The sequence below is a fragment of the Carcharodon carcharias genome, chromosome 32 (genome assembly GCF_017639515.1).
Source record: "Carcharodon carcharias isolate sCarCar2 chromosome 32, sCarCar2.pri, whole genome shotgun sequence".
In the NCBI taxonomy this organism is placed as follows: domain Eukaryota; kingdom Metazoa; phylum Chordata; class Chondrichthyes; order Lamniformes; family Lamnidae; genus Carcharodon; species Carcharodon carcharias.
The window spans coordinates 2,803,034-2,828,081 of NC_054498.1; positions in this window are offsets into that span (position 1 = coordinate 2,803,034).

Below are 25,048 nucleotides of genomic sequence, written 5' to 3' on the forward strand. Positions count from 1 at the left end.
GATTATCTCAGTAAATCAATGGTTTGAAGGAGGCAACACTGAGAGTTGAAGAGAGTTCATCCAATGAAAAACTCACTCTAATCAGATGTAAAGAAGGTCTGGTGCAAATATACCCAGAGTGTTTTGATGAGATGATTGGATGCTTTGAAGATGTTGAGTATCACATCACTATTGACCCAGCAGTGAAACCTAGTGATTCATTTCCCCATGTAAAGTCCCAATAGAATTAAAAGGAAAGCTTGAAATAGGGTTCCAAGAGATGGAAGAAAAGAAGATGAAACTTGATGAGGAACCTTTGCTGTTGACAACATCCAACACACCCCTTGGACGGTTCAAATTCCTGTGTCTACCTTTTGGGCTTAAAGTGAGCTTGGATTTGTTCCAGCAGGAAGTAGACGAGACATACAGGGGCTGCATAGGAGCAGTCAGCATAGCTGATGATATCCAGATATACAGTGTAGCTAAAAAAGATCATGACTACCATTTACATGAAGCCATGGAGAGAATCAGGAAAGCTGGGATCAAGCTAAATGCAAACAAATGCATTGTGAAAGTGGCAGAATGCCTGTTCTTCAGAATGGTGAACATACCTGACAGAATCAATCCAGCTCTGACAGAATCCTGGCTATCTCTGGGAAGGAAGCCCCAAAAGATAAGACAGTTGAGAATTTCCTTGGCTTGGTCCGATACATAAGCTCCGCCATACTGCACATGTCAGAGTACAAGGCAAACTTGCGGGAGCTGATGGAAGACGATGTGGAGTACCAGTAGTCAGAGTTACACAACAGGAGTTTCAACAAACTGAAAAAGGTAACATGTCAGGAGACAAGTCTGTCACATTACGACAGAGAGAAACCTGTCACTCTGCAAGTTCTGTCGAAGGGTCATGAGGACTCGAAACGTCAACTCTTTTCTTTTCCGCCGATGCTGCCAGACCTGCTGAGTTTTTCCAGGTAATTCTGTTTTTGTTTTTGTTTTGGATTTCCAGCATCCGCAGTTTTTTTGTTTTTAACTCTGCAAGTAGGTGCTTCTAAACAAGTACTGGGAACAGCCCCCGTACAAGAGGGAAAGCCAATAGCATTCGTATCCAAAGCTCTAACAACAACTGAGAGCAGACATGCCAACACAGAAAGAGAGCTTTTGGCAGTCATGAATGGATGTGAGAAATTCCATACATATTTCTAGGGGAGAAAGTTCATAGTGGAGAGTGATCATCATCCACTGGAGAAGATTTACAGGAAGAATCTGTGGAGAGAACCAGCAAGACTGAGGAGGTTACTCTCGAGGCTTCAGAATTACGATTTCACTCTGACAAACAAGCTAGGGAGAGGAATAGCCTATCTCAGTTGTAGCCACAGGAGGAAAACAAGATAGAAGAACTAGATGGAAAGATCCATCACCTAGTGAACGTAACAACTACTGAAACTGAGCCAAATTATACATGAGACCAGCAAAGACAAGAAGTTATAGATGGTTTCTCAACCAGTGATCCAGGGATGGCCTGATAAGATACTGCAAACACAGTCACAATACGGCAATACTAGTCTGTCAGAGATGCCATCTCACTGGAAGATGGTGTTCTGTTAGCCAGATCCAGAATAATCAAATCCAAAACAATGCAGGAAGAACTTCTCCAGAAGATTCACAAAGGCCACATGGGATTGGAGGAGTGTAAGCTCAGAGCCAGATCAGCTATGTACTGGATAGGTGTACACAAAGACATTGAAAATATGGTGTCTACAGGCAGTGTATGCCAGAAGTACAGAAAGACACAGCAGAAAGAGAGGAAGGTAGCCACTCAAATATCACTCAGACCATGGCATCCTGTGGGAGCCGATTTATTCACACACATTCAAGAATGGTATCTCTTTTATCTGGAAGATGAAATACTTAAGAGCCACAGCCATCATCTTAGCAGTGAGAGTTCTGTTTGCTGAGCAAGGGATTCCTGAAAGATTGATATGTGACAATGGCACCTAGTATACATCCAGGGAAGTGAAGGAATTCACTGAACAGTATGGGTTCAACATCATCACCTCATCACCACATTATACCCAAGGACATGGAGTCAGAGAAAGACACATCCAGATGGTCAAAAGAACCCCAGCGAAATGCCAAGAGACAAAGGAAGAGCCAAACCTTGCCTTATTGTCACTCCAATCCATGCTTCTCATGGCCGATATGAAGTCACCTACAGAGTTTCTGAACGGAAGAAAATATAAGACTACTCTGTCAAGCAAAATACATCCTCCAAGTGACCAGGAGGAAGTGAGAGAACAACTTACTGAAGCACAGGAAAGAGGAGGTCAGCATTTCAACTAACACGCAAAATCCCCATCTGAGCTGTTCAAAGCACAAAATGTACAGCTACAGGATCCAGTTATGAATAACTGGAATCCAGCAAAAGTTGTTGTTGAAGCCGAGACACCAAGGTCTTACGTAATTGAGACCGAAACCGCTAAACAAATGAGGAGAAACAGCGTCCATACTTGACCTATACCGGAGCTGGAAAAACAGAAAAGACCAACTACAACACCAGGAACATCAAAATCCAGGGAAACAACATTAACAACATCACTAGCAAATGAGACAGCATTAGCAACAGCAAGAACGACTCCTGCAACACCAGAGACAAGACACACAACATCACCTGTGCAGTGTGTCAACTCACCACCCAGAACAATGAATGTCAAACCTACAAGATGGACCCACAACATCCTACCACCTAAGCAATACTGTGTATAATACTTTTCAAAAAGAATACACAAAAAGAATGAGTGAGTGTGTGTCTGTGTGAGTGTATGCGTGTGTGTCTTAGTATGTGTGTCTGCCTGCGAATGTGTGTGTGTGTGTGAGAGCGTTTGTGAGTATGTGTGTGTGTGTGTGTGTGTGTATGTGTCTGTGTAAGCGTGTGTGTGAGCGTCACGAAAGTACAATAATTCTCAGAATATTATTGTGAGTTATTATAAAAGTAGGTTAATAGTGGGGTTTGGATAGTTTCTCTATGTGTCTGGAATTTGATTAAATTTGGGACAGCTGGTCTGGGGGCTTTGACTTAACAAAAGAAGCTAGGTTTGAAATGCTAAATACGTAAACATGGCTGAAGTCTTAGAATGTAAGGTGAGGAGAATTTGCATTTTTAGATGAATCAGGGCAGTTTGAATTTCAAAGAGATGGTAGGAAGTTTAAACTTCCAGAGAAGCTAGGCCATGCAGTGTGTTTATTTTTCCCAAAGTTTACTGACAATATTAGCACCATGAAAAGATTTATATTATGGGAAAGTTAAAGTTCTAAAGACATATGGGAGCAATGGAATTTACATTAAAAGGGAGAAACATGTATAAAGGAGAATGAAGCTATGTGTCAGGGAAGGCATTGTAAGATCCAACAGAAGTGTGAGAAGCCTCCAGTATTTGTGCATTAAGCTGCTGTCTACAGAAACCGAAGGTGGGAAAAGCCATTTTGAATTCTACTGACCAGGGTATTGTGTTAACTTGCCTGGATCTGTTTAAAATCTATATTTTTTTACTGTTGCTTTAATGGGGGTGTAATTGGAAGCCAGATTAATTAATTAATTTAGGAGTTATTACCGTAGTAATTTGTAGACCTATGTATGTGCTTGAAACCTTTTATTTTGTTAATAAATGTTTAATTCAGTTTTTAAAAAAAAATCTCTTGGTGGACTTATTGCTTCTGAATTCAGGGCACGCATCTCGAAATAAATACAAATTGAAAACCATTGTAATCGTGTGATCAAGTTTCCCTCGTGCATTTGATCCCCTGGCACACATCATCTGCTACATCATAACAGTGAGTCTGTGTGTGAGTGTGCTTGTGTGTATGTCTGTGTGTGCGTCTGTGTGAGTATGTGTGTGTTTATCTGTATGTGTGTGTGTGAACGTGAGCGTGTATGTGTGAGTCTGAGTGTGTGTGTGTGTGTGTGTGTGTGAGTGTGTGTGTGAGTGTGAGTGTGTGTGTGAGTCTGAGTGTGTGTGTGAGTGTGTATGAGTGTGTATGCCAGACTGAGAACAGGATCAGGATCTGCCTTTCATGGTTCAATTGCCTATTGATACTCATGGTCAAGACTTCCAAATGATCACTTGTGAGAATTTCTGATGGATTCTGGAAACTGTGTAAGGCATTGGAGGCAGAGTCATCCTTGTTTTCAAATCTCTCCTCGACCTTTCCTATCTCCTTGCCACAACCCTCCAGATTTCTGCACTCCTCCAATTCTGACATCTTGTACATCCCAATTTTAATTGCTCCACCATTGGTGACATGCCCTCAGCTGCCTGGGTTCTATACTCTGTATTTGCTTCACAAAATCTTTCAGCCTCTTTCTCCTCCTTTAAGATGTTCCTTAAAACCAATCTCATTGACCAAGTTTTTAAGCAGCTGTCTGTTCATGTGAGTCAGTGTTAAATTCTATCTGATAATCGTTCCTGTGGGACGTTGCATTATGTTAAAGATGTTATATAAATGCAAGAAAGAGCATAGAGAAAGAAAAACGTTCTCCATTCTGTGAGTTCTGCACACTGTGGAAAAGCTGAGTCTATAAGTGGACAGAATTATATATCATGATATTAAAAAAAATGCTTATACTTGAAATGCAATGCCTGGTATAATGGAATAGAACTGGAGGTTAAGTGGGATCACCCTGCACAATGCGATTTGTTATTTTAACAGCAATTGGATGATTCACTGACAAATACTCTTCTTTCTTGCTGTTTTCCATTGGCATATTTATTGGGGGCCTGAAATACCCACGATGGAAAAAGGAATAAAAGAATATGTTGATGAGGGTAGGCAGGGGTGAGAGACAAACCTGAACCTCTTTATTTTCTCACTGTCTGTCCATAAACAGAGGTATTTTAATTTTTGAAATAGGCTATGACATGACAAATCCCCTGTTTGTGAGGTTAATTTTTAAAGTCACTCGCAGCAAACTCTTTAGGGTTAAATTAGAAGTATAGTTTATTCACACATTCACAGGGAATAGTCACAACTTCATACACACATAGAAACACACAATAAAATGATTGGAGAGAAGAGTTTTTACAACTATTAATTACTTAAAAGTAAAAGAACCACAGATGTGGATATCAGTACACATGATTGCCAAAGGCCAGAAAGTCAGAGTCTATTGAGGGTTCCTTCACAGAGGAGTCACAGTTCAGGGGTGTTCAGCTAGCTGATGCAAGAGTTGCAGAATTTCTTTAAAGTTGGTGGTGACGAAGTGAGATGGTTGGTATACAGAGACTCGGTCTGCTCAGCAGGCAATGGCAGGAATCTCCCAGAGCAAACAGGCTCTGAGGAAGCTTAGACATGATGCAGGCTATTGGTCAGACTGGAGTCCTGCTTTGATGTTTAAACAGCTGACTGGGTTGTGAGTCTAGAAATATAATATTAAAACTTTCCAAAGTCCAGAAGCTTAGGTCATGTGATGTTGCCATTAATGAGTCAGTTACAGGCTAACAAGTAGTTTCTAACTCTCTGGTCAAAATCGATTGTTCACCTTCAGAGGTAGATGGTGGCTATTAATGCCTCTGTAGGTATAAGAAGTTTCGATGGTGCTCCCTTTGTTATATAACTAGGCTAGGTGACAGGATTGTCTGCTGGTCTCTGGTTTTGTTGATAGTTAAGTGTCCGCACAATGAAAGGTGTGACATTCTACAATGATGAGGGTTGAGCTTTTGTCTTGTAACTGCTGTTGGAAGTTTCTAGAAACTGTAGTCAACTTGTGTATCATGTGACCTGTAGCAGCCAATTTTTGTCCACTTTTAAAATAAGCAAAAAGACATGGTTTGATTTAAACAGTTATAATGATCTCATTCATCTCTTAAGGATATGACAATGAGCTGCGACGTAGAGGGGAGGAGCAAGCGGCGTGGGGCATAAACACCAGTGTGAGCTGAATGGCTTGTTTCTGTACTGCACGTTCTATAGAATACAGCATAGAAAGAGGCCATTCAGCCCTTTTCTGCCTGTGCTGATTCTTTGAATAAACTTTCCAATTGGTCTCACTCTCCTGGTCTTTCTTCACAGCTCTGCCAATCTTTCCTTTTCAAGAATTTATCCAATTCCCTGCTGAGTTCTGGTGAGGCATTACTGAGGCTTGACTGGGGAGATGGTTTAACTATTAATCCTGGAATGGAGGGGGCAAAGGGAACAGATCCCTACTGTCTGGAGAGGTAAAGACTGGTGTCACTGGTCTCCATGGGCAGGACTTTTTGCTTGGCGTGTGGGCAGGTGCCCGACATGCCTGAGTGTAAAATAGCACGCAATGACATTGGGCAAGTATCCCATGGGCATAGCGCACTCACACAATATTTCGGTTGGCAGGCGCGGGAGAGAGTCAGCAGTGCACCAGGTGACAATAAAGAGGCCCATTGAGGCCACTAATGTATTAATTAACCTGGACTTTCCACTGCCCGTCCAACATTATGGTTGACAGGCGGGTGAATCGGCCAGGCGGCATTTGGATTTTTGAGGAAACCTCATCCGATGTGTGTACATTTTTTCTGCATTTTAAAATCTTTATTTGATGGTTTTAAATTCCTCAGCTCCCTGAGACAGCTGTCTGCCTTCAGGGAGCTTTCATTCCGCGCTCCCCTGCGCCGACTTCAGTGCTTGTCCTCCTGCTGCTCCCACCCTGGTAGCGCTGAGCCTTTCATGCCAATTAATGGCCAGCCAGTGTGAAATCACAGTCGGGGGGCTGATCGCGGGAGGCGATCATAGTTCCCTGGCCGCTCCTGGGCTTGCTCGCCCTCCCGATGACCTCAAAATTCTACTCCATGTGTCTGAGAAAACCTTTGGGGCAAATGTCCAGCAGGATCCATGTGTGAGGCTGCCACCCGAGAGACTGCAATGTTCAAACCCACTGTGGGTCACGCAGATGCCGCTGAGGCTCTTGTTGCTGCCCAGGTTATTGTAGAAGCTCGATACCAACGGCCTGTTTCGCTGATAAACTGCCTTTGTTTTTTTGGGGTTTAAGTGTGTTTGGAGGGAGGATAAGGAGGAGTGCAGGAGGTGAGGAACTCATCAGGTCCTGAGGTTGTTGCTAAAATGTAAGTGGGAGATGCTGCAAAGTGTTTCAAAGGAGCCGCAGAGAGGCTGCATTACCTAAAGTGGTGCGGAATTAAATGAAACACTTATTGGAAGGTGGAACCGTTGGGGAGCTACTACAAACTTTCAAATAATTCTTCAACAAGCTGCACTGGAATGCTGAGAGTACATCTTCCCCACACAAGTAGAACAGTCTGAACATTTCTACGTGGCTGAGACTGAACTAATGGAAAAGGATCATCAGAATTATTGAAGACAGGCTTGATAGGGGTATTAGCATGGACTTAAAGGATTAACAATCAAATTTTCTTTCAGTGGGCTTTCCTTATAGAGAGGAGGTGTCAGGAGAGGAAAGCAATGCTTCTGATGTGAGAGAGGCTTGTGTAAGGAGATGAGTGACAATAATGACATTGGCCGCCAGTGATTAAAGTCCTACTTTAGCAGCAAGGTAAAGGGATCCATTAGCTGTTGTATAGAAAGATGAATGTTGATAAAACCTGTCCTTCAAAGAGGCTTAGACCTGTTACATCTGAAAGGCTAATGGAAGCATCTTTGGAATACTATTTACATGAATGGGCTGTCTTCAAAGGATTCAGGAGTAGAGATATTCATATCTTACCTGTGATATCTACTTTCATTTAGGCAAGATATAGTATATAAAGGAGATTGGTTTGTAATTGTTCCGTGGAATTGAAAGATGGCACTTGAAGCTGAGATGCACAGTCTTTCTTAATTGAAACCAATTATTAATAATGTCTGCTCCATATACTGACACCACAAAATATCTCTTAGCCACACGAAATGGGTTTCTGTGAATAATAAACAAGAGAGCTGAACATTAACCAAGTGAATGTCTGGGCTTTTAGAAAATTAAAGAAATGGATACTGGCAGCCAAGGAAAGAGAACTGAAGGTTAAGAGAGAAATATAAATAAAGGTTTAAATAGGAATAAGGATGTTAATGGCTGTTGTACCAATGCAAAAAGCATTTGGAATAAACAACCAGAATCAGATGCAGACAGTTAGTGGAAACATGGAGAATATTTGACATTGCGGAAGTAGAGCTGTGAAGGGGAGACAGAGTGAAATGGAAAGATTGGTTTGTTAAGCCAGGATTGTTAAATCAGAAAGGACTGGGTTGACCAGAGCAGTTAGGAACTCTCTGTCAGTCCTGGGTCAGCAGGAATCATGCTAACCTGTAGACTTGGACAGGATATACAGAAGAGTTCCAGACAGCTTTACATTTTGTCTCAACACCCTTCCCCTGTATGACCAGACAACACAATTAGCCCGAAACATCGGATACGAAGTGTCCTGACAGGTGGTGCCTGTGGGATGATACTGCATCTGATGAGCCCTCATTTTATTTCTCCTCCGAACCTCTCCCTCATTCCCATGTCTCCATTACTGTCTCTCCTCCCCAGCCCTCTATCACTCTCTCCTTCTGATTCTCCATCAATCCCTAAACCTCCCAACCTATCCATCACACTCTCTCCTCTCCACCTCTCCACCAGTCTCTCTTCTCCCTACCTCTCCATCATTGTCTCCTCCCCACCCCTCCATCACTCTCTACCCTCCCCACCTCTCCATCACTCTCTCTCCTCCTCACCCCATCACTCTCTCTCCTCCTCACCCCATCACACTCACTCCTCCTCACCTCTCACTCTCTCCTCCCCACCTCTCCATCACTCTCTCTCCTCCTCACCCCATCACTCTCACTCCTTCTCACCTCTCACTCTCTCCTCCCCACCTCTCACTCTCTCCTCCCCACCCCTCCATCACTCTCTCTCCACTCCACCTCTCCATCACTCTCTCTCCTCCTCACCCCATCACTCTCACTCCTTCTCACCTCTCACTCTCTCCTCCCCACCTCTCCATCACTCTCTCCATCCCCGTCCCTCCACCACTGTCTCTCCTCCCCACCCCTCCATCAGGCTCTCTCTGCCTCAAATCTCCATCACTCTCTCTCCTCCTCACCCCATCATTCTCACTCCTTCCCACCTCTCACTCTCTCCCCACTTCTCCATCACTGTCTTCTCCCCACCCCTCCATCAGCCTCTCTAGTCCCCACCTGTCCATCACTCTCTCCTCCCTACCCCTCCATCACTCTCTTCTCCCCACCTCTTCATCAATCTCTCTCCTCCCCACACCTCTATCACTCTCTCCTCTCCAGCTCTCACTCTCTCTTCTCCCCACCTCTCACTCTCTCTCTGCCCCACATCTCCATCACTCTCTCTCCACCTCACCCCATCACTCTCGTTCCTTCCCACCTTTCTCTCTCTCCTCTCCACCCCTCCATCATTCCCTTCTCCCCACGTCTTCATCATTCTCTCTCCTCTCTACCTCTCACTCTCTCTCCTCCCCATCTCTCACTCTCTCTCCTCCCCACCTCTCCATCACTCTCTCTCGTCCCCAACTCTCCATCACTCTCTCGTCCCCACCTCTCTATCACACTATCTCTCTCCTCCCCACACCTTTATCACTATCTTCTCCCCACCTCACTCTTTCTGCCCCACATCTCCATTACTCTCTTTCCTCCTCACCCCATCACTCTCACTCCTTCCCACCTCTCACTCTCTCCTCCCCACCTCTCCCTATCCTCTCCGCCTCTCCACCACTGTCTCTCCTGCCCCCCAACACTCTCTCCTCCCCACCCCTCCACCACTCTCTCTCCTCCCTACCTCTCACTTTCTCTCCTCTCTACCTCTCGCTCTCTCTCCTCCCCACTTCTCCATCACTCTCTCTTGTCCTTTGAAACACTCTTTATAACCTACCTATGCTTAACAGTGAAATTCCATTCCCATATTGCCCTTTTGTTCAGAATGATCTACACAGACTCCCCAGTCCACTAAAGTCCTACTCTTCATATTTTTCTTGTTGTTTTAAAATCCCTCCATGGCCTCGTCCCTCCCTATCTCTATAACATCTTCCCATCACCAAAAACCCTCCCTATCTCTGTAACCTCCTCCATCACCTAAAACCCTCCCTATCTCTGTAACCTCCTCCAGCCCCTACAATCCTCCCTATCTCTGTAACCTCCTCCAGTCCCTACAATCCTCCCTATCTCTGTAACCTCATCCAGCCCCAACAACCATCTATCTCTGTAACCTCCTCCAGTCCCTCCAACACTCCCTATCTCTGTAACCTCTCCATCCCCTCCCTATCTCTGTAGCCTCCTCCATCACCAAAAACCCTTCCTATCTCTGTAACTTCATCCATCACCAAAAACCCTCCCTATCTCTGTAACTTCATCCATTACCAAAAACCCTCCCTATCTCTGTAACCTCTCCATCCCCTCCCTATCTCTGTAGCCTCCTCTAACCTCACAAACATCTGACTTATCTGCATTCCTCCAATTCTGTCCTCTGTACTCCATTATTGGTGGCTGTGCCTTCAGCTCCATGAAGGCTCCATGCTCTGGAATTCCCTCCCTCAGCATTTCTGCTCCTGTATCTCTGTCTCTCCTCCTTAAAGACCCCGTCTCTCCTCTCTAAAACCTGTCTCTTTGACCAAGCTTTTGGTCACCTAACCTAAGGTCTCCTTATGTGGCTCAGTGTCAAATTTTAAATAAAAAAGAGTCTGGCAGCATCTGTGGATAGAGAAACAATATTGAATTCAAAACGTTAACTCCATTTCTCTCTTCACGGATGCGGCCAGACTGGCTGAGTTTTTCGGTACTTCCTGTTTATTTTTCAGATCGCCAGCATCCACAATATTTAATTTTTATTTTGTTGGCGGTTTTGTTTGATAACGTTCCCGTGAAGCACTGTAGAGTGTTGCAATGTGTTGAATGACTGTGAGCATGAAAGTTGTTGTTGGATGGGGACCTTGCAGGCAATCATTAATTTTGCCATCTCCATTAGACATGAAAGAGATAATAAACTGTTTAAATCAAACCTTGTCTTTTCGCTTATTTAAAAAGTGGACTTTGCTGAACCAAAAGATGGCTGCTATAGGTCACATGATTCACAAGTTGACTATAGTTTCTGGAAGTTTCCAACAGCAGTTACAGGACAAAAGCTCAGCCCTCATCTCTGTGGAATCTCACACCTCTCATTGTGCGGACACATTACAGTCAACAAAACCAGGGACCAGCAGACAATTTGTATCAATAGGGTGGTCCTACAACAAAGGGAGCGCTGTTAAAACTTGTTATACCTACACCCACTATCTATCTAATAAAGTGAACAATGGATTTTGAGCATAGGCATACAAACTGCGTGTCAGCCTGCAACTGACTCATTAATGGGCAACATCACACAACCTAAGCTTCTGGCCTTTCAAAAGTTTTAATATTACATTTCTAGACTAACAATGCAGTCTGATATTTAAACTCCAGCCTGCAAGCATCAAAGCAGGACTCCAGGCAGACCAACGGCCTGCATGAAGTCTAAGTCTCCTTGAAACCTGTTTTCTCCGGATGATTCCTGCCATTGCCCGCTGAACCGATCAAATCTCTGTATATCGATTTCATCTAGCTGCATTACCATCAAGTTTAAAGGAATTCCACAAACTCCTGCTTCAGCTAGCTGAACTGTAACTCCTCTGAAACGTAACCCTCACTGGACTCCGACTTTCTGGACTCTGGCAGTCACGTGAACTGATATCCATGTTTGCGGTGCTTTTTCATTTAGGTTATTCATAGTTGAAGAACTCCTGTTTCCTATCTTCTTATTGTGTACTTGTCTTTGTGTATGAACTTATGGCCATTCTCTGGGTTTGAATGTGTGAATAAACTATACTTCTGATTTCGCCCTGAAGAGAGTATGCTGACAGGCACTTTAAAAATTGACCTCACAAATGGAGGGTTTGGGGAAACACGCCGCAGACTATTTCAAAAACTAAAATACCTCTGCTTATGGACAGATGGCGAGAAAATAAGCGTCCAGTTTTGCCTGTCTCCCCTGTCCTTAACAATAAGAATATGTTTCACTAAGTGAGACGTCAGTAATATTCAAAGGTCCTCCGAATGATTAACTCCAAAATAAGGAACAAAATAATCATTAAGCAAAAAAGGATTCGATGATCAGATAAATGGTCCAGATGGTGTTGCATTACACTAAGCAGATGACAGGGACAGGGATTAACGTCAACAGAGAAACAGTCAATAACTTGGGGCTCTGGGGGATGCTGTGTGGCTGGGGGTTACTGAACGAACTAGATTCACCCTGAATCTATCACCAAGATGGTGGTACTGCCCTTGAAGAGGGCAGGCAGGGGCAGTAATGCAGATGCTTTCGATCAGTCACTGGCCATTTACTGTAGCCAAACATGAGAGCAGCTGGCTCCACTTTGCTCCATGCATCATTGCACATGTGGTTCAGGAATGAGACTAACCCAGTGCAATGGCACCTTCACTTTTGCCTGAACCATGAGTTGGATAAGGCTGGTGCTTAGAAGGGGAGCTTGTGTCATCTTAGTCAAACTAAAGTCAAGGTAAACCATGTTCTGATGCTGATTTCCAACTGCAAGTTGGAGAGTACTGCACTGCAGCAACTCACCAAGGCTCCTTCGACAGTGTCTTCCAAATGCACAACCACTACCAGCTAGAAGGACAAGGGCAGCAGACACATGCAAACACCACCACCAGCAAGTTTCCCTCCAAGCCACTCACTATCCTGACTTCAAAATACATCGCTGTTCCTTCATTGTCACTGGGTCAAAATCCTGGAACTCCCTTCTTACCAGCACTGTGGGTGTATCTACACTACATAGACTGCAACAGTTCAAGGAGGCAGCTCACCACAACCTTCTCAAGGCAAACAGTTGTTTGATAGTACAGAACTTCTGTGTTGCTGAAAAAAGAGACATGTTGAAGCTTTCATCTTGCACTCATCAGGACACTTTGCAAGAATACAAATATAAGGGGAAGACAACAATTTATACTGCATGAAAAGAGTGCTAATTGGTTGGCAATTGAACTCACATTGGTAGAGGTGATGCCATGGAGAATGCACCAGTAATTGTCAAGCATTGTTGAAATTTAAACCAGGTACACAAAGGCATCCTGTCGGAAAATGGTTACCCTGATCAAATGATTTCACGCTGTATATCACGCAAACTCATGAACGGGCCTAAGGCTGTCACTTTTGGCCCTCAAAAGTGCCTAGTCTACCTCAGATTACCCTAGAGGGGCAAGGTATCTCAAAACTTTGAGCAATGGTTGAAGCTAGCTGTTTCATGCTACTATATGTAGTAGCAACACGAGTGGTATTTACTACTAACAGGAGGCTGTGGCCAAGCCAAAAAGACGCTCTGTCTATCACACAAATGAGTAATGTGGTATATGAATTTCAGTGCCAGTTTGATGCTAGGTATGTAGGCTATACGTCCCAAAGACAGGTGGATAGTATCAAATAGCATGTCCCAGCCACAGTTCGCAATGGGCAAGGTACAGACTGTACACAACCAGCTCATGCTTGCAAAACTCAAAACACAATGTCCAACATTAGATGTGATTCCGTGATTGAACAACATTTGCTAAATAATCCTGTGTGTTAAGATTTACGCTGATAACCAATTTAAGATTGTCAGGCAGTCTCACAATGTGGTGCATTTGCATGTATTGGAAACTACACAAATTAATACACAGGGCCCTGTTCTTCGCAGGCAGAAAGAACATTTACACACATTGCGCCTGTTTCAGTTAAAGAAAATGAGTGACAGCCATTCACTGACTCATTCATCAGGGTCAAGGTGTCTGGTTTAAATTTCAAAAATGCTTGGCAGTTAGCTGCCAGTCACCATGACTGGTGCATTCTCCATGGCAACACCGCTACCAATCAGAGTCTACTTGGCAACCAATCAGCAATGTCTTCTCATACAGCATAAATTGTTTTCCCTTACACCGGTATTCTTGTGAAGTGTCCCGATGAATACAAGACAAAATGTCTCTTTTTTTATGCAATTCTCAAGGGCAATTAGATGGGCAATAAATGCTGGCCTAGCCAGTTATGCCAAATCCCAGGAATGAATAAAAAAAATTTAAACATGGTAGGATACAGTGTGTAATAAACTTGTTGAAAATGAATGTGTGAGGATTCCTTTCCATATTTAAAAATGGGGTTGTCAAACCTTTGCCCAACCTTATTTCAATAATATTCACAAATCTAATTAATCCAAGAAGACAAAACAAAGATCTCATACTCAGAAAATCAGACAAGTCACATGCAGATCAGATTAATATGGGAGCTTTCTGAGTGTGACAGTGGCTGGTATATGTTAGGGTTTTGGATTTTAAACATATTGCCTAACCTGAATGACACCAGAACTGAGAGGTTATAACATCAAGGAAGAGTAAACAGAGTGGGACTATTTTCTCCAGAAAGAGAAGATGGGAGTTACCTGATAGAGATATTTAACTATATACAAGGGTTTGATAGGGTAGTTGGAGAAGGTGTTTCCACAAAAGGGTGAGACCAGTACTAGGGATAATAAATATAAAATAGTCACCAATGAAGCCAACAGGGATTTCAGGGGAAACTTCTTTAGCCAGAAAGTGGTAAGTATGTGGAAGTGAGTATGTAGAACTCCAATCTTGCTGAAAAGAGGGACATGTTGTTGAAGCTTTTCAGATTGCGATCATCAGGACAAATGCAAGAATACCAAATTTCAAACGATTATAACAGTTTACACTCCAAGAGAAGAGTGTGCTGATTGGTTGGAGAAAGGAAAGGGGAATTATAAATTTAAGATAATCAGTCAAGCTTGTAATGTGGCTCATTTACACTTGCTACAAGTGACATACATTCGTATGCAGGAACCTGTTCTCTGCAAACAAAAGGAACATGTTCAAACCTTTCACCTTTCTTAAATTACCATGGAGCTTGGGGAGCCTATAGTTCCCCATTGTTTTCTCTATGGCAACACTTTAGCCAATCAGAGTCAACTCGCCAACCAATCAGCACCCTTTTCTCCTGTAGTATAAATTATTGTGATCATTTGAAATTTGGTATTCTTGCATTTATCCTGATGAGTGCAAGATTAAAAGCTTCAGCAACATGTTTCTCCTTTTCAGCAATATTCAACGTGGAACTCGGTATAACATGGAGCAGTTGAGGTGAGTAGCAGAGATACATTTAAGGGGAAGCTGGATAACCAGATGAGGGAGAAAGAAATATAAGGATATGGTGATGGGGTGAGCGGAAGTGAGGTGGGAGTATGAACACTGGCACAGACCAGATGGAGCAAATGGCCTATTTCTTGAATACTTGGTAACCTCTGTAATTTATTTGATTTGAATTGATTTGCTGATCTATGTGTAGAATATACTGGACTACTAGTTAAACAGGGACCTAGAATTAGGAGCTGTTCGAAATCTTCTTTGAATGGAGGCATGTATCAGATGGGGGTACATATACCCGGACACCTTATCTGGCATTCCAAAATCAGGAAAGACCCAAAAACCGGGTCCTGCCCTGGAAGCTACAATCCTCCTCGGGCATTGTTGTCCATCATATCCCGATAGTGGTGCGTGGATCCCCTGCTCATTAGGTCAGGGACAGCGGAAGCTGGCCTGGTCCACCCCTCATCTCTTCCTTTCCTCGTCCCAGCTGGGTCCAGCTTGGTGGAGAAACCAGCCTGTTTTTAAGTTATCCTATTTTTCCCCACTCTGCCAGCCCAGGACCCAAAATCAGGAAAATCCCCATGTCCAGTACATGTCTGGTCCCGAGCTTCCCAGATATGGGGTCTAGTTCCTCTACTAGGTTTCCTGTTCTGGATCCTGAGGGGAGATATTTGAAGTGCCGCCCAAGAGGCTTTTATCCCAATGTGTGAACTGATCAGCAAACTAACACAGATCAGCCCAATCGGAGCCAAGCCAGGAAGAGCTGAATTCTGATAGGTATAGATTATGACAACAATGTGAGTTCTGTTGGTTTCACGTTGATGACATTTCACAACAAAACAACTTGAAACGTTAACTTTCACAGAATCACACAGTGCAGAAAAGGCCCTTTGGCCCATTGAGTCTGCACCGACACGTGAGAAACACCTGACCTACCTAATCCCATTTACCAGCACTTGGTCCATAGCCTTGAATGTTATGATGTGCCAAGTGCTCATTCAGGTACTTTTTAAAGGATGTGAGACAACCCGCCTCCACCACCCTCCCAGGCAGCGCATTCCAGACCATCACCACCCTCTGGATAAAAAAGTTTTTCCTCACATCCCCTAAACCTCCTGCCCCTCACCTTGAACTTATGTCCCCTCGTGACTGACCCTTCAACTAAGGGGAACAGCTGCTCCCTATCCACCCTGTCCCCGCCCCTCATAATCTTGTACACCTCGATCAGAAACTTTTTTCTCTCTCCACAGATGCTGCCAGACCTACTGAGTATTTCTAGCATTTTTTTTTTATAATGAATGAGAAGGCATTTGATCCACTGGGTTCACTGGGAAAAGGTTTATTCACTGAGATTTTCAGAGATTTGGCCCAGGAGATTCCATAAAATGAGAATAAATGGGAAAGGGGTTGGACGTTTGGAATTCAGTATTAGGACAGTAAACGGAACGGTTTGGTTCATTGGGGTTGAACACTTAAATCAGATTATCTAGACTTGACATGTACAAGTACTTTTCGGCACATGTGCAGACACAATTTCTTGATTGAGTACTTAGGCTGCTGCTCATGTTTTTAAAATGAAAAATGGAATGATTCTTTAGCTCTTCAAAAACACTCTGAAGAACAGGTCGATGTTCTGACTTCTTCCATGCATTCAAAAGCCAATAGTTGTAAGGCTGACCATAAGATGAAGTTTCTTTGGGTTAGGATTATTAAAGCAGAGGGAAGCACATTTCTTGGGTAAAGTGAATGGATTTCTCTGTCTGATGAAGAATCGTTCAATCTTGGTTGAAGATTCTCTGGCATTCACGATCCCCAATGCAATAAAGATACATCAAATGCATTGCAGACTGAACTTGTAAAATCAATATGAAGGCAAGATGTCAATCAGTACTGGCGAGCATAACACTTAGAATGTGGTTCACATGAGATTCATTTCCATTAAACATTTTCTGGTACAATTTTAAAAAGGCTATTATGACTTGGAGTCATTGTAACTCTATTTTTAAACACTTCAGATATGATGTGATAAATGTTAGTATCCGTTTTTTAATCATTGTAGTTATTACCCCAATTCTAGGCTGTGGTGAGATGAGGGAAATCTCCCACTCCATTGGCCTGATGGGTTTAATTTGTTTGTTGTTCAGCCACCAGGAAGCAAATACTATTATTCCAGGCATAAACCTGTGTGCTGAAAAGCCTGACTCTTTGACCTGAGGCAGGACTTGTTCACAGATGGAACCCTGAGATGTTTGATGAGAGGTTTAAATAGAATTGGAAGATGGGTTAACAATGATTAATGTGCTTCTGATTTGTGGGCTTTCAATATCAGCGTAAAGTTCCACATGCCCAATACTTTGAGACAATTAGTGCGATTCCAAAGAGCAGGATTTTAAGGTGGGCCGCAGGATTCTGAGGTGAGAGATGAGTGGATTAGCAAGTCAGAAAAGAGGAAGCTTTGAAGGTGACCATTTCAAAATCAGGAAGAACATTCATGGAATTGATTGAGACAAATTGTTTTGTGTGACAATGATTTCAAATCTCCGAAGGCGTAGTTTAAATGCCAGGGGTTTAGGGTCAAAAAGAGAAGTTTTGGATACTTTACATGGGCCAAAAGAATGAAAAGAGGAATTTGCATTTATACAGAACGATCAGATTCTCAGAACATCACAAAACCTTTCACAGTCAATGAATACTTTGGAAATAAAGACACTGTTATTTTGTAGTGAAGCACAGCAGTTAATTTGTGCACAGCAAGCTCCCACAATCAGCAATGAGATAATTGAGAAGTTGAAAGCTTGTATTATGCCATACACCTTTCTGTCTGAAAGCAGTAGAGTCAGTGACTCACTCAGAACAGTAGGGACTCTTATAACGAACATTCAGCTCTGAAAGCTGCTATAAAAAAGTTACAGTTTTCAATGTAAAATAAACCGGATATATCATTTACTCCACGTCATTGTGTAATGCTGCATCAGTCATTGATCCAACCATTGATCTAAAATTCCAAATGCCTCATGCACAATGTCACACTGCTGGAGGAGCAAATAACCCTCTGTGATTTCTTTATAACTGCTCTGGGATTTCTTGGAATATGAAGAGAGAGCTTGACTCTGTACCTAGCCCGTGCTGTACCTGTCCTGGGAGTGTTTGATGGGGCAGTGTAGAGGGAGCTTTACTCTGTATCTAACCATGTGCTGTACCTGTCCTGGGAGTGTTTGATGGGGACAGTGTAGAGAGAGCTTTACCCTGTATCTAACGCTGTGCTGTACCTGTCCTGGGAGCGTTTGATGGGGACAGTGTAGAGGGAGATTTACTCTGTATCTAACCCCGTGCTGTACCTGTCCTGGGAGTGTTTGATGGGGACAGTGTAGAGAGAGCTTTACTCTGTATCTAACCCCGTGCTGTACCTGCCCTGGGAGTGTTTGATGGGCACAGTGTAGAAGGAGCTTTACTCTGTATCTAACCCCATGCTGTACCTGTCCTGGGAGTGTTTGATGGGGACAGCGTAGAGGGTGATTTACTCTGTATCTAACCCCGTGCTGTACTTGTCCTGGGAATACTTGATGGGGACAGTGTAGAGGGAGCTTTACTCTGTATCTAACCCCGTGCTGTACCTGTCCTGTGAGGGTTTGATGAGGACAGTGTAGAGGGAGCTTTACTCTGTATCTAACCCCGTGCTGTACCTGTCCTGGGAGTGTTTGATGGGAACAGTGTAGTGTCATAGAATCATAGAAATCTACAGCAGAGAAAAAGGCTCTTCAGCCCATCGAGTCTGTGATGGTCAAACAATTATTTATCTATTCTAATCCCATTTTCCAGCACTAGGCCCATAGCCCTGTACGCCATGGCATCCCAATGCACACCCAAATACTTCTTGAATGTTATGAAGGTTTTTGCCTCTACCACCCCTTCAGGTGATGAGTCCCAGATTCCCACCATCCTCTGGGTGAAAAAATTCTTCCTCACATCCCCTCTAAACCTCCTGCCCCTTACCTTAAATCTATGCCCCCTGGTTATTGATCCCTCCACCAAGGGGAAAAAGTTCCTTCCTGTCTACCCTATCTATGTCCCTTATAATGTTATACACCTCAATCATGTCCCCCCTCAATCTCCTCTGCTCCAGGGAAAATAACCCATAGTCTATCCAATCTCTCCTCGTAACTAAAACTCTCCAGCCCAGGCAACATCCTGGTAAATCTCCTCTGCACCCTCTCTAGTGCAATCACATCCTTCCTATAATACAGATTCCAGAACTGCACACAATACTCTAGCTGTGGCCTAACCAACGTTTTATACAGTTCCAGCATAACCTCCCTGCTCTTATATTCTATGCCTCGGCTAATAAAGGCAAGTATCCCATATGCCTTCTTAACCATCTTATCTACCTGTCCCACTATCTTAAGAGACCGGTGGACATGCACACCAAGGTCCCTCTGATCCTCGGTACTTCCCAGGTTCCTACCATTCATCATGTGTTCCCGTGCCTTGTTTGTCCTGCCCAAGTGCATCACCTCACACTTATCCAGATTAAATTCCCTTTGCCACTGGACAGCCCATCTGACCAGCCCGTCTATATCCTCCTGTAATCTAGGGCTATCCTCCTCACTAATTATCACCCCACCAATTTTTGTTTAATCCGCGAACTTATTGATCAACCCTCCTACATTCAAGTCTAAATCATTTATATATACCACAAACAGCAAGGGACCCAACACCGATCCCTGTGGAACCCCACTGGACACAGGCATCCAGTCACAAAAACACCCCTCGACCGTCGCCCTCTGCTTCCTGCCACTCAGCCAATTCTGGATCCAATTTGCCAAATTGCCTTGGATCCCATGGGCTCTTATCTTCGTTACCAGTCTCCCATGCGGGACCTTATCAAAATCCCTGCTGAAGTCCAAGTAGACGACATCAAATGCATTACCCTCATCTACACACCTGGTCACCTCTTCAAAAAATTCAATCAACTTGGTCAGATATGACCTCCCCTTAACAAAATCATGCTGACTGTCCATGATTAATCCCTGCCCTCCAAGTGTAGATTAATTCTGTCCCTCAGAATTGCTTCCAATAGTTTCCCCACCACTAAGGTTAGACTGACTGGCCTGTAGTTCCCTAGTTTATCCCTTCCTCCCTTCTTGAATGACGGTACCACATTGGCTGTCGTCCAGTCCTCTGGCACCTCTCCTGTGGCCAGAGAGGTATTGAAAATTATTGCTAGTGCCCCTGCTATCTCCTCCCCTGCTTCACTCAACAGCCTGGGATACATTTCATCTGGGCCTGGATATTTATCTACTTTTAAGCCTGCCAGACCACGTAGAACCTCCTCCCTTTTTTGCTAATTTATTTAATTATATCACAGTCCTTCTGCCTGATTTCCATACCCACATCGCCCCTCTCACTTGTGAACACTGACATAAAATATTCACTTAGAACCCTACCTACATCTTCCGGCTCCACACACAAATTACCACTATGGTCCTTAATGGGCCCTACTCTTTCCCTAGTTATCCTCTTACTCTTAATGTACTAGTAAAATAACTTTGGATATTCCTTTATTTTACCTGCCAATGTTTATTAATGCCCCCTTTTTGCTCTCCTAATTTCCTTTTTAAGTTCCCCCCTACACATTTTATACTTCTCTAGGGCTTCTGCTGTTTTGAGCCCTCGGTATCTGCCATAAGCCTCCTTTTTTGTCTTTATCCAATCCTGTATATCCCTCGAAATCCAGGGTTCCCTGGATTTGTTGGTCTCACCCTTTATCCTTACTGGAATATGTTGGCTCTGTACTTTCCAGAGAGAGCTTTACTCTGTATCTAACCCCGTGCTGTACCGACCCTGGGAGTGTTTGATGGGGACAGTGTAGAGAGAGCTTTACTCTGTATCTAACCCTCGTTGTACCTGTCCTGGGAGTGTTTGATGGGGACAGTGTAGAGGGGGCTTTACTCTGTATCTAACGCTGTGCTGTACCTGTCCTGGGAGTGTTTGATGGGGACAGTGTAGAGGGAGCTTTACTCTGTATCTAACCCCGTGCTGTACCTGTCCTGGGAGTGTTTGATGGGGACAGTGTAGAGGGAACTTTACTCTGTATCTAACCCCGTGCTGTACCTGTCCTGGGAGTGTTTGATGGGGACAGTGTAGAGGGAGCTTTACTCTGTATCTAACCCCGTGCTGTCCCTGTCCTGGGAGTGTTTGTTGGGGACAGTGTAGAGGGAGCCTTACCCTGTATCTAACCCTGTGCTGTACCTGCCCTGGGAGTGTTTGATGGGGACAGTGTAGAGAGAGCTTTACTCTGTATCTAACCCTGTGCTGTACCGACCCTGGGAGTGTTTGATGGGGACAGTGTAGAGAGAGCTTTACTCTGTATCTAACCCCGTGCTGTACCGACCCTGGGAGTGTTTGATGGGGACAGTGTAGAGAGAGCTTTACTCTGTATCTAACCCTCGTTGTACCTGTCCTGGGAGTGTTTGATGGGGACAGTGTAGAGGGGGCTTTACTCTGTATCTAACGCTGTGCTGTACCTGTCCTGGGAGTGTTTGATGGGGACAGTGTAGAGGGAGCTTTACTCTGTATCTAACCCCGTGCTGTACCTGTCCTGGGAGTGTTTGATGGGGACAGTGTAGAGGGAGCTTTACTCTGTATCTAACCCCGTGCTGTCCCTGTCCTGGGAGTGTTTGTTGGGGACAGTGTAGAGGGAGCCTTACCCTGTATCTAACCCTGTGCTGTACCTGCCCTGGGAGTGTTTGATGGGGACAGTGTAGAGAGAGCTTTACTCTGTATCTAACCCCGTGCTGTACCTGTCCTGGGAGTGTTTGTTGGGGACAGTGTAGAGGGAGCCTTACCCTGTATCTAACCCTGTGCTGTACCTGCCCTGGGAGTGTTTGATGGGGACAGTGTAGAGGGAGCCTTACCCTGTATCTAACCCTGTGCTGTACCTGTCCTGGGAGTGTTTGATGGGGACAGTGTAGAGGAAGCTTTACTCTGTATCTAACCCTGTGCTGTACCTGTCCTGGGAGTGTTTGATGGGGACAGTGTAGAGGGAGCTTTACTCTGTATCTAACCCCGTGCTGTACCTGTCCTGGGAGTGTTTGATGGGGACAGTGTAGAGGGATTGTGGAGACTTTGCTCAGCACAAATCCATGGACTCTCAAGGAAAGCAATGTCCTATAAGGCTCCTGTAGTGAATTTGCTGTCATAACCTTTTCCACAATCTACCGACTTGGAAAGTACCAGATCTGTTGAGAAGTTTCTTTAATCGCTGGCTGCTGGTTGAGTGTGAAATAATTGGTGCCCTCACAGCCATACTGAGCCATATCTCTCATTAAAAATGAGTCAGATATTCAGGCATTAATGTAAAAAGTAAGAAGAGAAAAAGAAAGGTTCCCCAAAGAATTAATCGTCACTCAATTGAACAATTTGCTCTTTCCCACATGCTCACAGAGGTTTATTAGTGAGGTGAAGGATTTATTTAAAGAAAAACAGGCTGTCTTTCGGAATAGTTTTAGTCAGTTTCCTGGCAACAATAATGCAAATTTAAACAAATTACTGCTGTATTAGATACTGTGAAGCAAATGTTTATTATATTACAAAGAAACATTGAGGAATTGTGTAAAAAGATGATTAGGTAGTGTGGGATTTTTATTTTAAATAAATAGCCAAGGGGAGAGATGAGGAAAGTATTTTTATGCTGCTGTGATCTGCTGCCTGAAAGGACAGTGGAAGCAGGTTCAATAATAACTTTCTGAAGGAAAGGTTCTAGAGGCAAAACATTTGCTGGGTTACAGGAAAGAGCAGGAGAGTGGAACTAATTGTATAAATCTTTCAAAGAGCTGGCATAGGCCTGATGGGCAGAATGGCCTCATTCTTTGCTGTATCATTCTACCCTTTGTATAGGATGAAGTAGATAAGGAAGTGTTGGGTGAATGACGAATCTCACTGGGTCTTTGAGCTCCCCAGAGGTTGTGGAGAAACCTTGATTCAAAATAAGTGGAATAACTCTCCCCTTGCTAGTTGCACACTTCACCAGGAAAGTATTTTATCACAAATTTTCTCCTCATTTTTTTAATATTTTTCTTCCTATCCATTTAGGAAATATCGATGATTGAATATCAGGGTGTGGGAGCCCAGTGAGATTGTAAACTCTCTGTGAAAAAAATGAGGGAAATCAGGAGGCAAGTTTGTGGTAGGAAGATGGAGAAATGGGTTTGGAGTTGGTGGGGTTGGGAGGGAAGGTGAGAGAGGAAGTGGGGAGGGAAATTGAGAGGTGGAAAGTGAGAGAAGATGAGGGAGGGAAGGTGCGGGAGGGAAGGTGAGGGAGGGAGTGTGAGGGAGGAAAAGTGAGAGAGGGAGGGTGAGGGAGAGAGGGAATGTTGGAGAGTGAGGTTGAGGGAGGGAAGGTGGGGGAGAGAGAGTGAGGAGGAGAGGTGGTCTAAAATTAGGAGGTCCCAGGAAAGACTGAATTGTTGCATTGAGAGGTAACCAGCGTGTATGGGTCGGGGGAGGGTCTACGATGTATCTACTTCAGGGAAGCAGTGACCAATGTATTATTGATAAGTTACAAAGTCAAGACAGGTTGGTAAGGAGAGCGACGGTTCATTAATTTGAACAGGAATCCTAGCTGAGCTACTGCATGATGAAACTGGGACACATACAGATCTAGATTTAATCCAGACCCCATTTTTAAAATAATATTGGATCATAATATTACTTACAGTACCACCTGTTCACTCACATCTGAACCTACATTCAATATGCATAACAGTAATTTTGCTAATTGGAATAAGTCAGGCGGGATTCCCATTATAATCAATTTGGTCTCAAGCAAGGTATCTAATTATTATGTCAATTGGCAATGGGATCAGTTATTGCTTCGTAAGTAATATCATTTTTAATGATCTCAGTTTAATCAGGTGAATGGTCTCCAGTTACCAGAGATATTTTGCTGTTATTAGGAGCACAAGTGTCAATGGGACAGGAGAGACCTTTTCAAGCTTGTTTAGGAATGATTAGTAGAAAAGAGTCACAGAGTTGTTATAGCACAGGAGGCCATTCAGCCTATCACGTTTGCACTGGCTCTCTGAATGAGCAATTTACCTGACAAAATGTCAGAAAAAGCAAGGGTCACAACACTGACCCATCCTCCCTCCTTCTCTCTATAACCCTTCACATTCTTCCTTTTTAGATAACAGTCTAATTCCCTTTTGAATGCTTCAGTTGAACCTGCCTCCACTGCATTCTCAGGCAGAGCATTCCAGACCTTAACCAATTGCTGCGTCACTTTTGCTCCTTTTGTCAATTGCTTTAACTTGTTCTCAATCCTTCCAACAATGGTAACAGTTTCTCTCTATCCACTCTGTACAGACACACCATGACTTTGAACACCTCTATCAAATCTCCTCTCAACCTTAAGATAAAAGCAAAATATTGCAGATGCTGTAAATCTGGAATAAAAACAGAAAATGCTGGACCAACTCAGCAGGTCTGGCAGCATCTGTAGAGAGAGAAACAGAGTTAACATTTTGAGTCCTTATGACTCTTCTTCAAAGCTGAAAAAGAGTCATATGGATTCAAAACATTAACTCTGTTTCTCTCTCCACAGATACTGCCAGACCCGCTGTGAGTTTTTCCAGCATTTTCTGTTTTTACTCCTCTCAACCTTCTCTTCTCCAAGGAAGGCAGTCTCATCTTCTCCAATCTTTCTATATAACTTAAGTTCCTCATCCCTGGAACCATTCTCATGAATCTTTATTACACCCTCAGACCTTCACATCTTACCTAAAGAGCAGTACCCATGACTCACGCAATATTCCAGCTGAGGCCAAAGTAGTGTCTTATGCAAGGTCAACATACAAGTTCCTAGCTCTTGTACTCTATGCCCCTATTAATAAAGCCCAGGATTCTGTGAGCTTTATTAACC